The sequence below is a fragment of the Cetorhinus maximus genome, chromosome 26, assembly GCF_964194155.1.
Source record: "Cetorhinus maximus chromosome 26, sCetMax3.hap1.1, whole genome shotgun sequence".
Taxonomy (NCBI): Eukaryota; Metazoa; Chordata; class Chondrichthyes; order Lamniformes; family Cetorhinidae; genus Cetorhinus; species Cetorhinus maximus.
The window spans coordinates 23,541,248-23,559,897 of NC_135904.1; the positions used below are offsets into that span (position 1 = coordinate 23,541,248).

General features: G+C 41.8%; 1 protein-coding gene across 23 annotated transcripts in view; it reads left to right on the forward strand.

The window, feature by feature from the left end:
* mef2aa (myocyte enhancer factor 2aa) overlaps positions 1-18,650 on the forward strand; it is a 218,775-nt gene that overhangs the window by 105,786 nt on the left and 94,339 nt on the right. The gene's annotated exons all lie outside the window — the stretch shown is intronic.

Genomic DNA, 18,650 nt, shown 5'->3' on the forward strand with positions numbered 1-18,650 from the left:
AGTGACTGAATACGTGGACAACAGTGAACTGATCGAAGAGAGCCTATTTAGATTTGTGAATTGTAAGTCATGTCTGACTAATGTAATCAAGAAAGACAAATCAGAATATTTTCTTAAGGGTGAGGATTAGGGGCTGTGGAGAAGCAAAGATGTCAATTTACACAAATGGCTAGAAACCAATGTACAGGTACAAGAAGTAATCAAAAGCCTAATGAAATGCTGTCACTTATCTCGAGGGAATTGGAACACAAAAATGAGGAAGTGATGCTTTGGTTGTATAGCACCTTGGTCAGACCCCATCTGGAGTACTGGAAAGATACATTGGCGTTAAAAAGGATCCTGTGCAGATTCACCAGGCTGATGACCAGATTTAAAGGGATAAATTAAGATGATGATGCATAAATTTGATATTCCCTGGAGTTTAAGTCAAACGAATAATCTAAGTGAGGTATTTTAAATGATAAAGGGATTCAATAGGGTAGATGCAGAGCAACTATGGGCTGAATAATATTGGGTGGGTGGGTGGGGCAGCTGGCAAACACCCCCCCCCCCCCCCCCCCCCCGCCGAAACCATTTTGGCAAGGAATCGACACACCCCACACTGAGCCAACCTACAGCCATGAAGCATTGCGAGGCAGATGAAAGAGGACCATTGGACTTAGTCCCACCCTCTGGAGCTGCTAGCCAATCAGATTGGCTGGCAGCTCCATTAGTCCTGCCAGCCTCAGGAAAGCGTCAGTGACTGCTGCTGGGACTGCTGGAGAAGAAAGGACCCCAAAGCCTTGGATCCCTGAAGCAGGTAAGTCTGGGGTCTTGGGCTGGGAGGTTTTGGCTAGGCTAGACAGAGGGGCAGTGGGTGGAGGGGGAGAGGGTGGGTTTAAGAGAGGGAGTGGGTAGGAAGGAAGGGAGGGTTCACCCTACGATCGGCAAAGGGCAACCTCTGAAGCGTGACCCCCCCCACCCCAACTTCATTCCTGCCCTTTAAGCACTTGAGGTAAAAAAAAATCGGGCTTCCCAGTCCCATCCTGCTGCCCACGCCAAACATTTGATGACATGGGCAGTGTATTATCAAGGTCAATTGGTTTGATAACAAGCCTAATTGACTGTTAATTGTTCACTTTAATATGGTGGGGGGCTCCCAATTTTGGCATCCACCTGCCCACCCCCCTCCCCCACCCTGTGTTATGGAGGTGAGTTTGGGGGTGCGCTGGAATGTGGTGGGGTGGGCGCCCACCCCATTATATGCCCCCTCCCCTCTTGCAGGAAACACGTCTGCCGGGGAAATGTAAAATTCAGCCCTATGTCCTCTCTTGCGGAGGAATCCAGAACTAGAGGGCGTAACCTTAAAATTAGAGGTTGGACATTTACATCTGAAATCAGGAAAAACTTTTCTGAGGTTAGTGGAAATCTGGAATGCTTACAAAAATACTGTGGATGCTGGATCAATTGAAATATTCAGAACTTGATATTGATAGATTGTTGCCAGGTAAAGATAGTGGAGGATATTGATCACAGGCTGATTAATAGAGTCGAGGAGCAGATCATCCATGATCTAAGTGAATGATGGAACATTGTTCCCATATTTATCCACTACGGTTTTGTTGGCATATGGGAGTAATCTTTGAGATGCAGGGCTAGATTTTTCTCCCTTTTACTGTCCACTTTTGATTGATATCAGGGCAGGTAAGGGGATGTAGGTGTCATCTGGGGAGGACTGGTCACTGCCAGAATTTTATAATTTTAGTTTAAAAAACAATTGAGTAACTTTTTGTTCTAGAATATTATATTTCATGTTTGTTAATCCTGAGTGTTGCAATCAAGCCAATTGTCTAAATCTGGGATCTGAACTAAGGCAGCCTGAAAAGTACCGAGGTGGCTATCCAGAGGTTGGAGAGAGAGAGAGGCCGTAGATAGTAAATGCTAAGAAGAAGCTAAAGCCTTCATGATTTTATTATTATTTCAGCAAAAGACATCCTCTGCTTCCTTCCCTATTTCGTGGTGTCTCTGGGCCACATAACAGGTGTGATTTTTGAGAGGGCGAGCAAACAGCCTACTCCCAGGCACCAGCCTCTCAGCAATATCAACCTGATAATTGTTCTTGTGGTGATCTCTACCTCCCGTGAAGAAGCACCTGACCTCAACTTGGTGTTTTCCACGTAGCAATGTGACTAATCAGAAAATCACCAGGTTAGGGGATCTTGAGCGTGAAAACCACATCCTGCCACTATGTGGTATTACTTTGCTGTGCTACATCAGCTACTTAACAAATTATATGTCTTTTTAAATTACATTTAAGGTTTATTGCACCCGCATCCCTCCAAGGAATACTGTTTTTATTCTTGTTAAGAGTTGTGCCACCATCTGCTCCAACCCAGCTGTTTCCAGCTCTCTCCATATCAGCTGGAGATGTGATAATGAGGCTATGGCATCTGCCCCATTGTCTGGTGAAAATGCAGGATGGACTGTGGGTGGGTGAGAATGTGCAGCGGCAGCTCAGCCTACCTACATTTAAAATGGCAACTCTGGCAGGACACCCTACTGAAGCTTGCATTTTTTTTTGCTGGCTAGTTGATGATTCGACATTTTAGATTTTGTTTAGCAGCACCAATTAAGGAAATGAGTTTTCCACACACGGTTACCCACGTTGCAAGTTCTGAACCTAAGCTGCAAAGTCAAGAGGAGCTGCAGAGCAAAGACGAGACACTTCCTCACAGGGAGGGAAAGCTGAGGCAGAGTTCCTCTTAGGCCACTCATGTGAACTTCCTAGCGGCTGGCCTGCCTCCTATAGCAGCCTGTCAGGTGTGCCGCTGAAATATCTAAAATATAATACCATACCAGGGAGAGAGAGTCCTATGAAATTTTGTTCATTAGTACCCTTTTTTGTTTGGATACGAGTGCCCTGACAGTTCCAAAACAGCATCTGCAGCGTGACTGCATGCATGTGGGATGAATTGCAGCAGATATTACATTAGTGAGGGCATTAATGCACATGCTGTAAATGGCAACTGGAAGTATGCAGAGCCGGTAGATAGTGTGTGTAATTTGACGCCATTTTGGAGCTCATGGCTCCAGCTAACACCCCTTTGAAGCTGTACAGTTGAACAAGAAGGGTCCCCATCAGCTCTGTTTAAAGAGATCATTAAGTACTTACAGGTTAATTGCTGTTTGGTTTTCTTCTAACTGTCACTAAGAGTCTGGAAGTGTTTGGTGCTCCCTACAGTTGTTTGAAGTTGTAAGGGAGTTAGTGTGGCAGGTGCTGAAGGAGTTTTTACTGATTTCAAGGCTTCTGCACAAACCAATTGTTCCTGTACATGGGTGCAGTAGTAGGCATTCCTGCTTGGACGCTGCATGTCTTAGAGAATGAAACGAAGCCAAGCAGAGCACTTCAGGCTGTTGGAAGGGGGAGAAGGGCACTCAGCAGGAGGCCTTACCTGGCAGTGTAATCAGAGAGCAATTCTCCTACCTGAACCTTGAGGTGGAACGATGTGTGAGACCTTCAATGAGGATCTCCTCACTGAAGGTGTGTCACCTGTTCTAACCATAGCTACAAACTCAGAGCAGTGCAAGTAATGCCTTGTCAGTGCTGTGAAAGTGACCGTGATGATGATCTTTTATGCATCTGCTGCTTTCCAGACTGGAGCTGGGTATATGTGCAACAACTCACTGTTGGATGAGGGAGGTTGTTAAGTCTATCTATTCATTGAGAGCTGGCTACATTTCATTCTGTCTTGCCAGGGATAAACAGGCAGAGTGAGCATGTGTCTTTGCTAGGATTGCAGGCTTCCCCATGGTTCAGGGTGCTATTGACTGCGCACATGTTTTGTGGGTGCCGCGTGTCTACTTTGCCCTATATCGGAACTGAAAGTGATTCCATTACCTCAAAATCTAGCTGGTGTTTGACCACAGACGGCAAACCGTGAAAGTTAATGCCTGGGTCTCCTTTCAGTTGTCCTAATGCCTTCATTCTGTGACAGTCTGCTGTGTTTGAGCCACCATGACAGAAAAACAAAGAGTGGGCACCAAAACTGGGCTGCAATACTCTTGTGCCCGGTGTCTCCTCACGTGCACGTTCTGCTATAATCTATCCCCTCAAGATACGGGCAGTGTCAGTATCTGAGCTGGTGACAGCAGTTGTGAAATGAGTGCTGTGTCTTCATCAACACCACCACCACCACCACTATCATCAACTGTCTGTCCATGTTGCACATCTTGGGTATCTGAAAGGAAAAAGGCACAAGGGTAAATGTATGGTGTGGAGAGGAGGGGAAAGTAAGAATCATAGAATGGTTACAGAGAAAGAGGCCATTCAGTCTGTCATGTCGAGCGCCAGCTCTCTGCAAGAGGAATTAGCTAGTCTAACTCCCTCGCCATTTCCCTGTATCCCTGTAAACGTTTCCTCTTCAGCTGCTTTTCAGATTATTTGAAAGGCATTATTGAACGTGTCCACCACACACTCAGGCAGTGCATTCCAGGTTCTAACCACTCACCGTGTAAAAATAAGCTTTTCCTTATGTCACCATTGTCTCCTTTGCCATTCACCTTGTGTGCTTACACCATCTGCAGCTTGTAGATCAGAAGAGATTGTGGGATGAGGGAGATGTGGGATGCGAGAAGGAGGATTAGGTTTGAGGATAGCGTCATTTTCAGTGGTTTTTGCCCCGCCGCTGGCTGCAGCCTCATCACTGGTCATCCTGATAATGGCCAGCATTGTCTGCTCCAAGGAAGGCACATCTTCCCCTTCAGTTAGCTCCCATTTCCCTGGATTATGCACTACCTTGTCCTGCAAGAGAGAAGGAAGCTGATAAGGTTGGTGCAATTTGTTTAACTGATGTGGCTATGGTTGGGTAGCTAGTAGTGTCTGCTGAGATGTGGCTATGAGGCTTGCAGCAATGGTTTACTGTACGAGGGTGAGCTGAAGCTATGAATAGTACCTTTGAACTCTGTTCAAGATTGTTGGTAGCTGAGTGATGAGGGTGTGGTGATTTGAGCAATGTCTGAGGCATGTAGTGCAGCTGATAGGATATGGGCATTGAGAGGTGCTTTCACTGGCCTTGACCACTCGTGAGGGCATTTGGCATTTCACCCATGCCCTTGAGGTTTGACACGTGGTATTGACCTCCATGGCTATCTGAACCCATTGCATTTTGACTGCGTCTGGAAGGCCTCCTGTCCCCCTGCGGATATGGGTTCTTACTTTCCACCTCCTTAGAGAAGGCCGAGGGGAGATTTGTTAGAGATGTTTAAAATCATGAGAGGGGTGGAAGGCACAGATTTAAAGAGATCAGCAAAAGAGCCAAGGGCGACATGAGGAAAATGTTTTTTTAAACACCGCAATGGGTCACTAAATTAATTCCTGCGGTGGAGCGATTGTCCTGTGAGGAACAATTAAATGGACTGAGCCTTTTATTCTCTGGAGTTTAGAAGAATTTAGAGGTGATCTCATTCAAACGTACAAAATTCTTAAAGGGCTCGACAGGTTAGATGCAGGAAGGATGTGTCCCCTGGCTGGGGTGTCTAGAACCAGGAGACACAGTCTTAGAATAAGCAGCAGGCCATTTAGGACTGAGGTGAAGAGGAATGACTTCACTCAGAGGGTGGGGAATCTGGAATTCTCTGCCCCAGAAGGCTGTGGAGGCTCAGTTGTTGACTATATTCAAGACTGAGATTGATAGATTTCTGCATATTAATAGGAATACTGGGATAGTGCAGGAGAATGGTGTTGAGGTAGATCAGCCATGATCTCGCTGAATGGCCCACTCCTGTTCCTATTTCTTATGTTTTTATGTATGGTTCGGACCTGGAATGCACTGCCTGGGTGTGGTGGAGGCAGATTCAAACGTGACTTTCAAAGAAGAATTGTATACGCACCTGAAGAAAAAGAAATTGCAGCATTGAACTGATCTTACAGAGAGTCGGCATGGACATGATGGGCTGAATGGTCTTCTGCGCTGTAACCATTCTATAAATCTATAATTCTCCTCCACCGTGGCTTCCGCGGCAGTGTTTGAAAGCCTTAGAGCCCGCCCTCTCCTATGTTGTGCCATCATTCAATGTTTCACAGGTCAGGTCCACTTCCTGCAAAATCACTAACACCTGTTCCAGCCACAAGGTGCCTCTCCTTTAAGAGTTGCAGACTAGCTTTAACTGGTGCTAGCCAGTTATTATTTTGGGCTCCTTGCTGATGCATGCAGCTAATGAACGGCTTGGTTAGAAATAAAAGCAGAAAATGCTGGAAGAACTCAGCAGGTCCGGCAGCACCTGTGGAAAGCGAAGCAGATTAACGTTTTGAGTCCGTATGACTTCAGGGCTGAAGAGAGGTAGAAATATGGTGGACTTTATACTGTTGCAGTGGGGGCATGGAGCAGGTGGAGCAAAATAGGGCAGGGATCAGTGGGAGTTCGGGAGAGATTTGACAAAGGGAGTGTTAATTGCAGTCTTAAAGGCTAAACAAGGTGCTAATATTGGCCTAAAGGTGTGATAGCAGAATGTGTTAATAGCAGAACCATGGTTGGCACTCTGTGAAAGCAAAACATAAGAACACATTACAGATAGCTCTGTGGGGGGAGGGGGTTGAGAAAAAAAAATTACAGATCAAAGTGAGGGACAGAGTTCATGGTGTGAAGTTGTTCAACTCAATGTTAAGTCCGGAAGGCTTTAAAGTGCCTCATCAGAAGATGAGGTGCTATTCCTCCAGTTTGCGTTGGGCTTCACTGGAATATTGCAGCAGGCCAAGGATGGGAATGTGGGCATGAGAGCAAGATGGTGAATTGAAATGGCAAGCAACAGGACGGTCGGGGGCCATGCTTGTAGTCTGAGCGAAGGTGTTCTGCAAAGCGGTCACCCAGTCTGTGTTTCTCCTCCGAACGGAAGAGGAAACTGCATTGTGAGCAGTGAATGCAGCAGACTAGAGACTAAATACAGTAGACTAAACAGCTTGGTTAGTGTTGGCTGCAAATATCTAAATGAGCAGGCAGCACAAAGTTGACGTGCATGCCTCGATTACCATGAATGGGTGTGGGTTAAACGTGTATCATGATCCCATGCCCAATTATCAGGCCCCATCCAATTTAGTCCTCATCATCTTTCCCTAATAATTGTGAAAATTATTTAATTGACAGTATTTAAAATAAAGCACTGATCTTGACGGGCCATGTCTATTTTTTTTAATTCATTTCCAGGGATGTGGGCGTCACTGGCTAGGCCAGCATTTATTCCCCATCCTGAATTGCCCTTGAGAAGGTGGTCGTGCGCTGCCTTCTTGAACCGCTGCAGACCATGTGTAGGTACAGCCACAGTGTTGTTAGGGAGGGAGTTCCAGGATTTTGACCCAGTTATAGTTGAGGAACGGCAATATAGTTCCAAGCCAGGATGGTATGTGACTTGGAGGGGAACTCCCAGGTGGTGGTGTTCCCATGCATCTGCTGGCCTTATCCTTCTAGATGGTAGTGGTTGTGGGTTTGGAAGGTGCTATCTAAGGAGCCTTGGTGAGTTCCTGCAGTGCATCTTGTAGATGGTACACACTGCTGCCACTGTGCATCGGTGGTGGAGGGAGTGATTGTTTGTGGATGGAATACGAATCAAACGGGCTGCTGTGTCCTGGGTGGTGTCAAGCTTCTTGAGTGTTGTTGGAGCTGCACTCATCCAGGCAAGTGGAGGGTATTCCATCACACTCCTGACTTGTAGATGATGGACAGGTTTTGGGGAGTCAGGAGGTGAGTTACTCGCTGCAGGATTCCTAGCCTCTATATGGTAGAAGAACTAATTTCTTACAATGTAGCTACATTGCATTTGGTCATTGTCTTTAAATCAGATTTTTATTGCCATCTGAATGAAAACTAAGGGCAGGATTTTGCCCCTGGCAGGGGTGCTCGGGGAGGTCAGGAAGTTGACTGCCGCCTGCAATTGGCACCGCATCGTGATTCCACACTGGCAGGAACACGAGCGGCAACGCTCAGCGCTGACTATGTGGGCAGGGGGAGGAGGGGCAAGCGGGCCTAGTGTGATCTTTGCGCACCCGCGCGAAATAGCGCTTCAACCTCCCTGAGGCAGCTCCGTGCCTCAGGGAGATGAAGCGCTGTTTTAAGAAAAATAAATAAAGGAAATAAAATTGTCATTAAAACATGTCCCCTCATGTGACAGAGTTAGGACATGTTTTTAATTCAAAAATAAAATTTTTATTTGATGTTTATTTGCTTTAGGAAAACCTCAACCTAAACCACGGACCGTGGTTTCCTAAAAAATGTAAAGACCGCTTGGCCTTTTCGCCTCCCCGCCAACCGTTAGGTGCGACAGGCAGCGTAAATTTGAATTTAATTAGCTTCTTCATGGCTTTTAATAGGCCCTTCAATTGTCGGCGGGCGCGCTGCCGACTCCGGCGAGCGCCCGCCGAACGAAATATCGCGAGACTGCGCGATGGCGTCAGGGCGCTCGGCCGACATCATCGCGCTTAATTTTACCCTCGAGCGTGTTGGGCGCGCGCCTGCACACAGCGTAATATTCTGCCCTAAGTGTTTTCCATGATCGTTGTGCACTGGTGAGATCTTACTTTTTGATTTATCTCTTCCTGTTCTTCTGCTTCAAAAAAAAAATAGCTAGTGACGATAACACAGCATCCATCTTTATTCAGTAGATGCATTGGAAGGTATTGTGTACCAAGGGGGTAGTGTCGTTGTCAATTCATAGCCTTTGATGAAAAACTTTCATTAATTGATTTTACATGCGGCTATGTCGAGGGCTCAGTCGATGCTAAACACAAGAAAACATATGAAATGCTCGGATTTGATTTTGGAAGAAAAGTTGCAAAAAAGTGTCCAGTTTTTTTTTTAAACATGCAAAAAAAATGGTAAGAAGCACATGATTAGTTTTGACTTTGTGTGATAGCGTAAAATGGGTGATAGTGAATTGCTGGCTTGCTGTACATGATTCCATTGATTCCATTTGACTCCATTGAAGTCGAATAAAAATGAGGAGAGATGCAAAGTGGATTGTCAATTTGCTATCCCCTGTTTTACACTGTTGCACAAAGTCAAAGTTAAGCCCTCAGAGCCTACATAGGAGCATAAGAAAATGTTGGACAGGAGACGACCAACTCACTTACCCGTTCTGTCCATGCGCCATGATATCTTTTGTCTGTGGGAGGTCCGATGTTAACGAGAAGTGGAGGTGTTTACTGAATTGGCATAAAATGCCACGGAAATGCTGGCAAAGTGTATAAGCAGGTGTAGGACTGTTGCACCTGTATTTTCTCGATGTTTTGCTCTGAAAAGTCAGCATTACGTAATTTGTCGTGCCAAAAATTTCGAAGGTACTTATGGCCAATTTGGCTTAGTGGTTCTTGTGGTTTGTGAGCAATAGACTCCACTCCACAAAGGCTTGAAACGTTTTTATTTATAATAGTTTAGTATATTATGTCAAGGACATACATTTTGCACTAATAAATCTTACTATCCATTAGATTTCTCTCATTTTTGCTGGACCTATCTGGGCTATTTTTGTAAATTTGCTTTCTTTTGATGAGGAGCTGGGCAGATTTTTCTGAAACATTGCTCAATTTCTTTTAAAAAAAAATAATGGATTCTAAAATCTTTCCCTGAAATTATGGGCTGAATTATCTTTTCGGCATGCGGGGCCCGCCCCTGCACACCGATGCGTAAAATGACATGCGGTGATTTCGGGCGTGCACCCTGACGTCACCAGATCTTCCATTCGGCGGGTGCGTGCCCGCCAAACTCTCAAAGGTCTGTTAAGGCCATTAATAAACCGATTAAACTAATTCTCAACGCTGCCTGTCCAACCTTAAGGCTGGCGGGCAGGCGAAGAGCCCAAGCGGCCTTCGTGTTTTTCATGAAACCTCATCCGTGGGCGGAATGAGGTTTCATGAAGGTTTTATTAAATTAATAAATATTTTTTACCCATTTCATAAACGTGTCCCAGCTCATGTGACACTGTCACATGAGGGGACATGTCCGTGTAATTTTAATCTTTTCATTATTTTAAACTTTCCATTTGAACTTAATTGCCCTGAGGCAGCTCTGTGCCTCAGGGAGATTTCTGCGCTCTTTTTGCATGCTCTTTCGAAAGGGCACAGGCCCCGACTCTCTCTCTCCCTCCCTCCCCCTGCTCGCACAGGCAGCGCTGAGCACTACCGGGCGTGCGTCACGCTGGGCGGGCCTTAATTGACCCATCCATGTAAAATGATGGTGCGCAGCCGATCGCAGGGTGGCGATTGGCTCTGCGCCTGCTTGCACCCACTCTTGACCAGCCCGCCCGACAGGCAGAAGGTTCTGCCCTATGTGAACTTTTGACGTACACTCCTAAAGATGGTGTTCACTCCTTAAAAATTTACTTTGCATATTCAATGTGCAGGACACTCGTTATAAACTCTTGTTGAAGAGGTGCCTGCAAGGATAGGCTTATAAGCAGGAATACGGTTTATGGGATAGAGCCCTATTCTTATAAGACGTTCATCTCTATCTTTTCACCCTGCCACCCTTTTTTGTTCTGTTCCTCTTTTTCTGTAACACATATAAGCCTAGCTTCTTTCTTCCTCAGATGTTGCCTGACCTGTGTGTTTTTAGTATTTTTTTTGTTTCAATAAGCCAGCGTCCATCCCCTTTAACAGGTCAGCTATTTAAGGCAATGGGGTAATGTTTCTATGTTAGTGATTTCTATGGTTAGTTAAAATTGTAAAAATTCTGTTACAAATAGTAAACCGAGGGAGTCTTCAGCTGTACTATGCTCAGTACTACTTGATAATGCTAAGAGCATTTAAAATTGACTTTGAAACCTGTGATAAAAGTTTTATCACCCATGAACTACTCTTGACCTTATGCTTGAATTGCCTGAATCAAAGCAGGATACTGTATGTTGGATATCTCTCAAATGTCTGCAGTGCTTTCCATCATCCACTTTGTCATCAGTCATTAGTTACCTGTATTTGATTTATAGTTAAGGTTGCAGTAGAAATCCCAGATACAATGTACTTTAACACATCCGGTATGATTTCAAAATCCGCACCACCCTCTGTTGTCTCCCATCTTTTCCTTAAAACATGAAAGTACAAAATAGTGACTGGTGCAAGACTGTTGACTTTAATTTATTTCTTGTGTATAATTTTATATTTTTTATTTCACCAGTCACTTCTAAATTTAACCTTGGAATTAGAGTCCTAATCTATAACTTTCCAGTACTGCAAGGAATTTGTTATTGTATCTGTGTCACTGATATGTAATTGAATACGTAGTTTTCTCATCAGTTATTTCCTTTTTGAGTAAACCATGGTTTCTGTTTATAGGTCTATATGGCTGTGGCATGAACATTTCCTAATGCCTTGATTAGCAAACTAGCATCTTTTCACCGCCTTGTGCTGTTCCCTTCAGCAAACCTGTGACTTTTATGCCCCAGTTATGTTGTACCATGTGATTTTTTTTTTGTCTCTGGAGTGTTTCTGTAAGTAGTGCATGTGGGTAGCCATGGTTGTACTGTCTACTCACATTGCTCTTGAAGAGAACAGAGTTCCATACATTTGTACTTAAGTGCAGGAATAAAAGTCTACTCATTGGCCTTTGACATCCAGTAGCGTGTCTGCTGTTCAGAAGAAACTAATCAGGGCAAATTTAAAGGCAATTTGGTGGACTATATAAATTCCTATATGAATTTAAAAAGCTAATTTTGTAGGAGTTTCAGTTTTCTTAAGAAATAGAAAATGTTGGACCTTGGTGAAACGAGCAAAGTTGCATTGCATCAGTAACAAACATGTAGTATAAATGAAATACTAGAACAATGATATTATTAAATGCTTGAGTGTTTTTTTTTATTTTGGGGCTGTTGTAGGAGGTTATCATGTCTGTGCTTATACTGGAAGCAATACCTATTGCCAGGTTGAAAAAATGTCTAAATGTCTTGTGTCCTGGTCCCAGGGGTTCGGTTTGGCCAGGCACAGTGAAGGATCTAGCCTACGTCATTAGCATTCTACCAATTCTACGACGCCAGATCATGTCTGCATCCTGTGCTTTTATCAAATTGTTTCTTACTGTTTTATTATAAAGAAACAGATTGATACTTCATTCCGGGAATACAATATAGATCACAAAGCACACATCAACCTGGGATTAATTACTCACTGCTGTCTTTTCACAGAAATTTGCACATATGGTATCTGCATTCATAATTTAGCATGACCCAGTTGCTGCTGATCCTGGCTAGGGTCCAAAGCCCTTTGAAGCTTCCTAAGACTTAACCATAAGTAGCTTTTACCTCAGATGCAATACATGAGGAAGGCTGACGTGTTACGTTTGTGCAAAGGGGGTGTTCAGTAAAGTGCCGTGAGGATTTTCTGAAATAATTTATTCAGTACCTGCGGGAAGCCAGAGGGATCTGTTTATTGCAGTGTAGTCATGTGTTTAAGCTGATCTGAATTGATAAATAATATTGTGGCAACAATTTCACTATGACCTTTTTATTTTGAAAAGAAGTAATAAATGGAGAAATTTGGGATCAAGCCGCAGCTGTTTTACGATTGGGGAATTTCAGTTTGTAATTTTCGATGTAGTTTTGAAAGTGCTGTTCTGTAGAATTACATACGATGGTAGGAAAAATAAAAGTATGATATCAGCTCCAGCATGACCAACATTATTCTGCAGCTCAGGATGCTGAGCATTGCTTGTCGATGTCATCTGCACACCGACACCGAGCCAGTAGCAACAATTGACAGATGCAAATGGATTTCAAGGCAGATGGATTGTGCCTGCTGTGAGAGTTTTGCTCTGATGTTGTGAGTGTTGAAATGGGTTTGGAACATCTTTGCCATTGAGTTTTTTTTTAAAGCTTACATTAGCAGACATGGAGATGGTAATCTTTGTGACTCTTTCTCATTCAGCATGCACTGCACACTGGGAGTTAAGATCAGCCAGTCTCATTAGCACTGGTGATGTTTTTCGACATCGCAAATGCCATGTTCAGATGACATTGGATGACACTGAACCATCTGTTAGCTTTATTCTCATCCTTTGCAAAAAGCCCTGGGCACGGATCGAAGCAGCAGCTTGTTTTTGCGTAACCTTGGATAATGTTCTCTGCTAATATCGCAGACATCATGGTATATGAGAAAGAAACAGACTCATATGATTTGCATAGTTCCAAGAGATAAGTTGAGAAGGCAAAAGATGTTGAGGGCTTAGGCAACTGGTGGCTGCCTACTGACCGGTACCATGTGCCACTTGGGTCTTGTTAAAGTACACTTTTCAGATTCACCTATGAAACTGTCTCACCTGGTACCAATGGGAGCCATCCACTTAGGATTCAGGATGTGCTGGAGTTGCCATATAACAGCATCTGACTGCCTTGACTGGCCAAATACTTTTTCTAGTACCTGAATATCTTGTTGATTGATGACATTGATTAATGTTTTGACTGCCAGGTAATCTGTTTTAGGTGACTTTTTCAAGTGTCCAATATCCACCAGCGAGTTTCCTATCCATTATCACACGAACGATGTTCTGACTGTTTGCTTTTGAGGGGAGAATTGCGAGAAGAAAGTTGATCATCATTTGTAGTTGGTCCTTGCTCCTTGCAAGCCCTCCGCTAATGGAGTTAGTAATGTTAAATGGAAGAAATTGGCACAGTGGTGCTCAATTTGATCTCTTGGCCCACTCTGTCCTGTGGTATAATTCCTTTCCATGAGTACACCAGCATTTGTTTGCCTGGGGTTGAAATTTGTTCCATTTGATGTATGTGCATCTTATGGCAATTGTATTTCATGGCCTATTGTGTTCTTTAGGAGAACACCATTCCTTGCTGTTCCAATTTTGGAGGCAACCTGAAAGCTAAATTCAGACATAGCATCACTTATCCCCAATTGGAATCTCAAATTGATCCTATCCAAATACTGTTGCAAGCTGCTCAGCATGAAAATCTAAGTTTTTTGCCACGAAAAGCTGTAATTTGTTTTGCTACATCTTGGGTATCCTTAAAATAAATGTTGACAATACCTGCAAAGCTGCTAATGAAGCAATACTGCTTAAACTTGGACAATGTTGTGGATGATGCGTCCTGGTGGGTGTGTTTGTTTTTGCCTCATCCGCCACGTGGGGTCATATTGGAACACTTATTTTGAACACTTGGATTGTCACAATGCTTTAAAATATCCCTGCTAAGTAGGTATGCTATGTAGTTTAAGGACTTGTGGTTTTTGCGCAATGCCTCCTCCAGTGTATGTTTTTTATACTTAAAAAATCTCCTCAGCATTCGACTTTACAAGGAGTCAAGGATGACTGCGCTTATCCATAATTCTTAGCAGGATGAAAGGATGAAAATATTGTAGGGCCTTGGTCCCAGGGTTATCAGGAATAGTTGAGAAACATTCCCGAGTAATTTTAGAGAAGAGGATATTTAATTGTGAAAGAAACAGTTTTGCTATTCATGTCACACAAAGATATTCAACTTTTAGTGCTAGCAATAACATCATTGATCGAGTGCATCTAAAAAAAAAAATCATGGCTCACTACTTTGAATATCTAAACTCTTGTTTCACAATTGCAGTATTGATGTGCATCCAATGGGATAACTATATCAAAAAGAGTGCATGTATGGAAGTGAAAGTGATTTTAAGAGATACCGTTAACAACAACATTAAAGGTGTTGGTGTGTAAATTTACAAACACCCAGGAGCATTTATTTGGCATCTGTGCCATTCTAAATGACAAATCTTCAAAGTAGCTTTTTAGAAAATTAGAAACTTAGAAAGTAGAGTGCATTTCAACAAAATAGACATCTGGCTCTGGATACAACAAAAGTTTGCACAGTAGGATTTTCTTCTTTATTTATAAGGGTTCTAACATTTGACCTAAGAATGCACAAGTATAATGTTTTGAATAATAATTGGATAGCTTTCTAGATGGACAGGATCTAAGGAAATTATGGGTTCTCATTTCCACTTGTTGAACAGTAGAGGAATTTTTGGCGCTGCTTTCATCAAATTACATCTGTAATGACATCAAAATATTTTTCATTTGTGTTCATAAATTCCAGCAACCAATCCAAAGCAAGTCAGCTATGTATGTCAATGAGTATGACATAATGCCCTTGACTGTATTAATTAGTATAGCGGTTTTACTGCTGGAGACAAACATAAGTAGGTCAGGTTAGAAGCAATGGTGCAAATAATGACTTGAAATTTGAGCTGTAAAGGGAAAAGAGACTTCAGGATTTCAGAACGTGCTTGTATTGCAAGAATTACATAGAAATCATTCAGTGCTATAAGGATCCCATCTTAATTTCTCAACTGACTGTGAAATAAGTGGTTGGAATTGCAACTAATGTTATTCAGCCAACCGTAAATAATAATTGTTAATTAATGAATACATTAATTCTTCAACTTCAGAGAAGGAAAAAAATGTAGATAAAACTGTAACACTCAAAAAGGCTAAACCCAGGCAGAAAATCCAGCCCATTTCTCAAAACTTTGGAATTCACAGTCAACACTGACATCTTCCATCATCTTAAACTTACTAGATATGTGTTTATTTACTGTAATAAAAAGACAATAGCATGCAGTTTTGTTAACAACAAAAATGTAAAAATGACATTTCAGGGATCAAGCATGTTAGTGGGAAGACAAATGGTTGACATTGGCTTCCGTGTTTGTTTGCACAATGTATATGAGTTGAAAGGTCTTCAAGAATAGAAATGCATTTACAATTTTGCATCTGATTAATACTTCATGTCACATATCTGTTTTTAAAACATACTTTACAGTAGGACAGTCACAATCCTAGAAAGTGAGGATTTACTTAACTGAAAAGCATTGCTGTGCTAAGATTGATGTGCTTTTTAAAGTTTGATGGTTACAATTTACATGATATTTTAGAGCTTAATTTTGTGGAATCATACATGATTTGACCTTCGCATACATCTTTTGGCAAGTCTCACAATTTATGTTATAATTTTCAAACTGCAGATCCTCCTTTAATAGCAAGAGAAAGATAAAACCTAAATCCACAAGAGCATGAGCCTTTTTGTCCTTCTATTACTACAAAAGCTTAAACTGAAAAACATTACTTTTTTAATAGTTACTTTTCACTGATCCTAATTCTCACAGTGGAAATGTTATGATTTTTAAAAATCTGCATAATATTAGTTATGATTTAATTATTCATAAATATATCACATGTGTCAATGAAGTGTAAAGTTAGTCACACAAATGTATTTAATCTCTTGGAAGAGAAAACAATGCTATAGTGATTATCTTAGTTAAACAGTATCTAATTAAAAACACTTACAATACATGGACCATGATTTTGCAGTTAGCAGGGAGGGAACAGTGCTTGCTGTTGATTTTGAAGAAGGCTGCCCACAAATATCTTGTGAACTCTGCGATGTCTATAATGTCAAGTTAATTCTACCAGCTTTAAGGGTTCTGTAGGAGTGAAGCTATCAAACAGGCTGAGCAGGCAGTAACATAGAATTGTCACAGACAGCAAACCAAAAAGTAAAAAGCACTGATTATCATTCACCCTTTCCTCATTTTACAGAAAGTGATAAAAAAAATGAAATATACATGTGGAATTTAGGTAGAAGCTGACATGACATTTATATTATTTCAAAAATCTCCAGAATGAGACACGCTGTAGATTTCTAAAATTATTTTTTTCAGGACTAGAGAGGTTGTTCATCAATAATTATAACTTGGTACGCTGTTTATAAATAAGTCTCAGTCAACAAGGCACAACACTTCTGTGTTTTTTACAGTAAGAAAAGTGTTATTTAAAAAATTGAAGTTAACATTAAATCACTGATTTTTGTGCTGATTTCATCTGCAAAGATTCCAACAGTGCACTTTATGGAGGAGCAGGGTATCTCTGACAGCACTTTCCAAATTTCTGTGTTTTACGCATGTGCAAACACCAGAAGTTGCTGTCAGTTCACTATCATTCTGGTGGCAAAATTTGGGCCATAAAATACTAATAAATTGTGCTTTGTAATTTTGCATTTTGGAACCATATTGGTTATCTTATTTGCTGGATTTATTATTTTCATATGTAATATCGTGGAGTGTTTGGAAATGTTAATCCACTTCATAAGCATGATGTTGATTGTTGATAAAGAAAAGGCTAACACTGCAATAAAAAAAGTTACTTTGTTGGCAGCTGGGTAATGTCATCATGCATTAAATACCTAGTAGATAAATGCTTGCTGCAATTGGAACTGAACCTGACTATGTAATATTTATGAATATCATTAAAGCTGCCATTTCATATTTTGGTAATGAAGGCAAATGGGACGCAGCTGGTATTACAAGCAAGCCACATAAAACTTGTAATTGATCAATCAAACTAATTATAACTCTGGATGTGAAATGAATAAAAAATAAAGAGTCAGGCAACTGGCTAATTACTGAGATCAGCAAAGGAATTTTAACTAAACCTGAGTGTGTGAAGTATCTAGTAGAAATTAATAAAATTGTGTTTTGCTAAGACCAGCCTAGGAAGCAGCAGTAGCGTAGCACATTAGAATTGCAACATGACGTGTAACAGGGTGATGGGACCGGAGTTCATGCACACATCTAGCCGTGTAACCAAGCTGCTGTGCAGAGGCTAAGTGCTCAAAGTTGCTAGGTATGTGGGAAAAGACTAGTAAAGAACAAAAGCTATTACAGGTCACTTGTCTCTTCTGTTATCTAGCCTGCCCCTTGATAGCACATCGAACATTTGTTTCTGTCAATTCTTCAGATTACAATCTCTTGTTTTTGATAGTTGCGAGTTTAGCCATTCTCAAAGGATCAATGATCCCATCTGATATTAAATGCAATAACTCATCTGATATTAAATACAACTGAGATCTACTGAATTTACTAATAGTGCCTCCTTTCTCTTATCTGCCAAACAGTTGTCCTCCTAAATATGTCCAACCCTGGAATATTGCTGCCAGATCTAGAGGTTCAACTAATGTCTCATTCATGGTCAGGACACCAGAAAAAAAGTGCTGTTGTCTATTAGATTATTGCCCCTTTCACCTCTGGCTGAGCTGTTTCTTTCTCATTAATCTATACTGCAATTTTTCTTCTCTTTCATTTGTACTACTATGGCCAGTGCTCCTCTGAACTCCTCCTTTCATTGTAAGATCCAAAGATGCTCCCCTACATACCATGCCTCTTCCTCCTCATGTTCTCATTATGTTGAAATTAAAACTCCTCACATTGCCTTTCACTCTAACTAATCATTTCTAACACATCTGAACAGTTGAACTCTTTACCTATTTAAGCTTCCTTTCCTTCTGTGATAATGTTGCTTCTAAAACCAAATCTTGGCTTCACCTATTGCTGCTAATTTTTTTACCATTCTAGGGATTTTTTGGGTAGAGGGTGGAGAGAAGGTGAAGGGGTGGGAATACGATTTACAAGTCTTGGGTACTTGAGTACTGACTGACTGGAGTTTTAAAAAAAAAAATGGAAACAAATCATCTATTGAGTAAATGCATTTTTAAAAATCCAAGTTGCTGGCAATCCAGATGTAGGTGCCTTCTATTTTAGTTGCAGTTACACCAAGTTCCTTTCTTGGTTGAGTGAGTTTGTTCTTGGCCAGGCTGCTGTACACGTGGTCTCATGTAGGCATTCTGTCTCTGGAGAGAAGGTAACTGACATCAACCAGTTTATT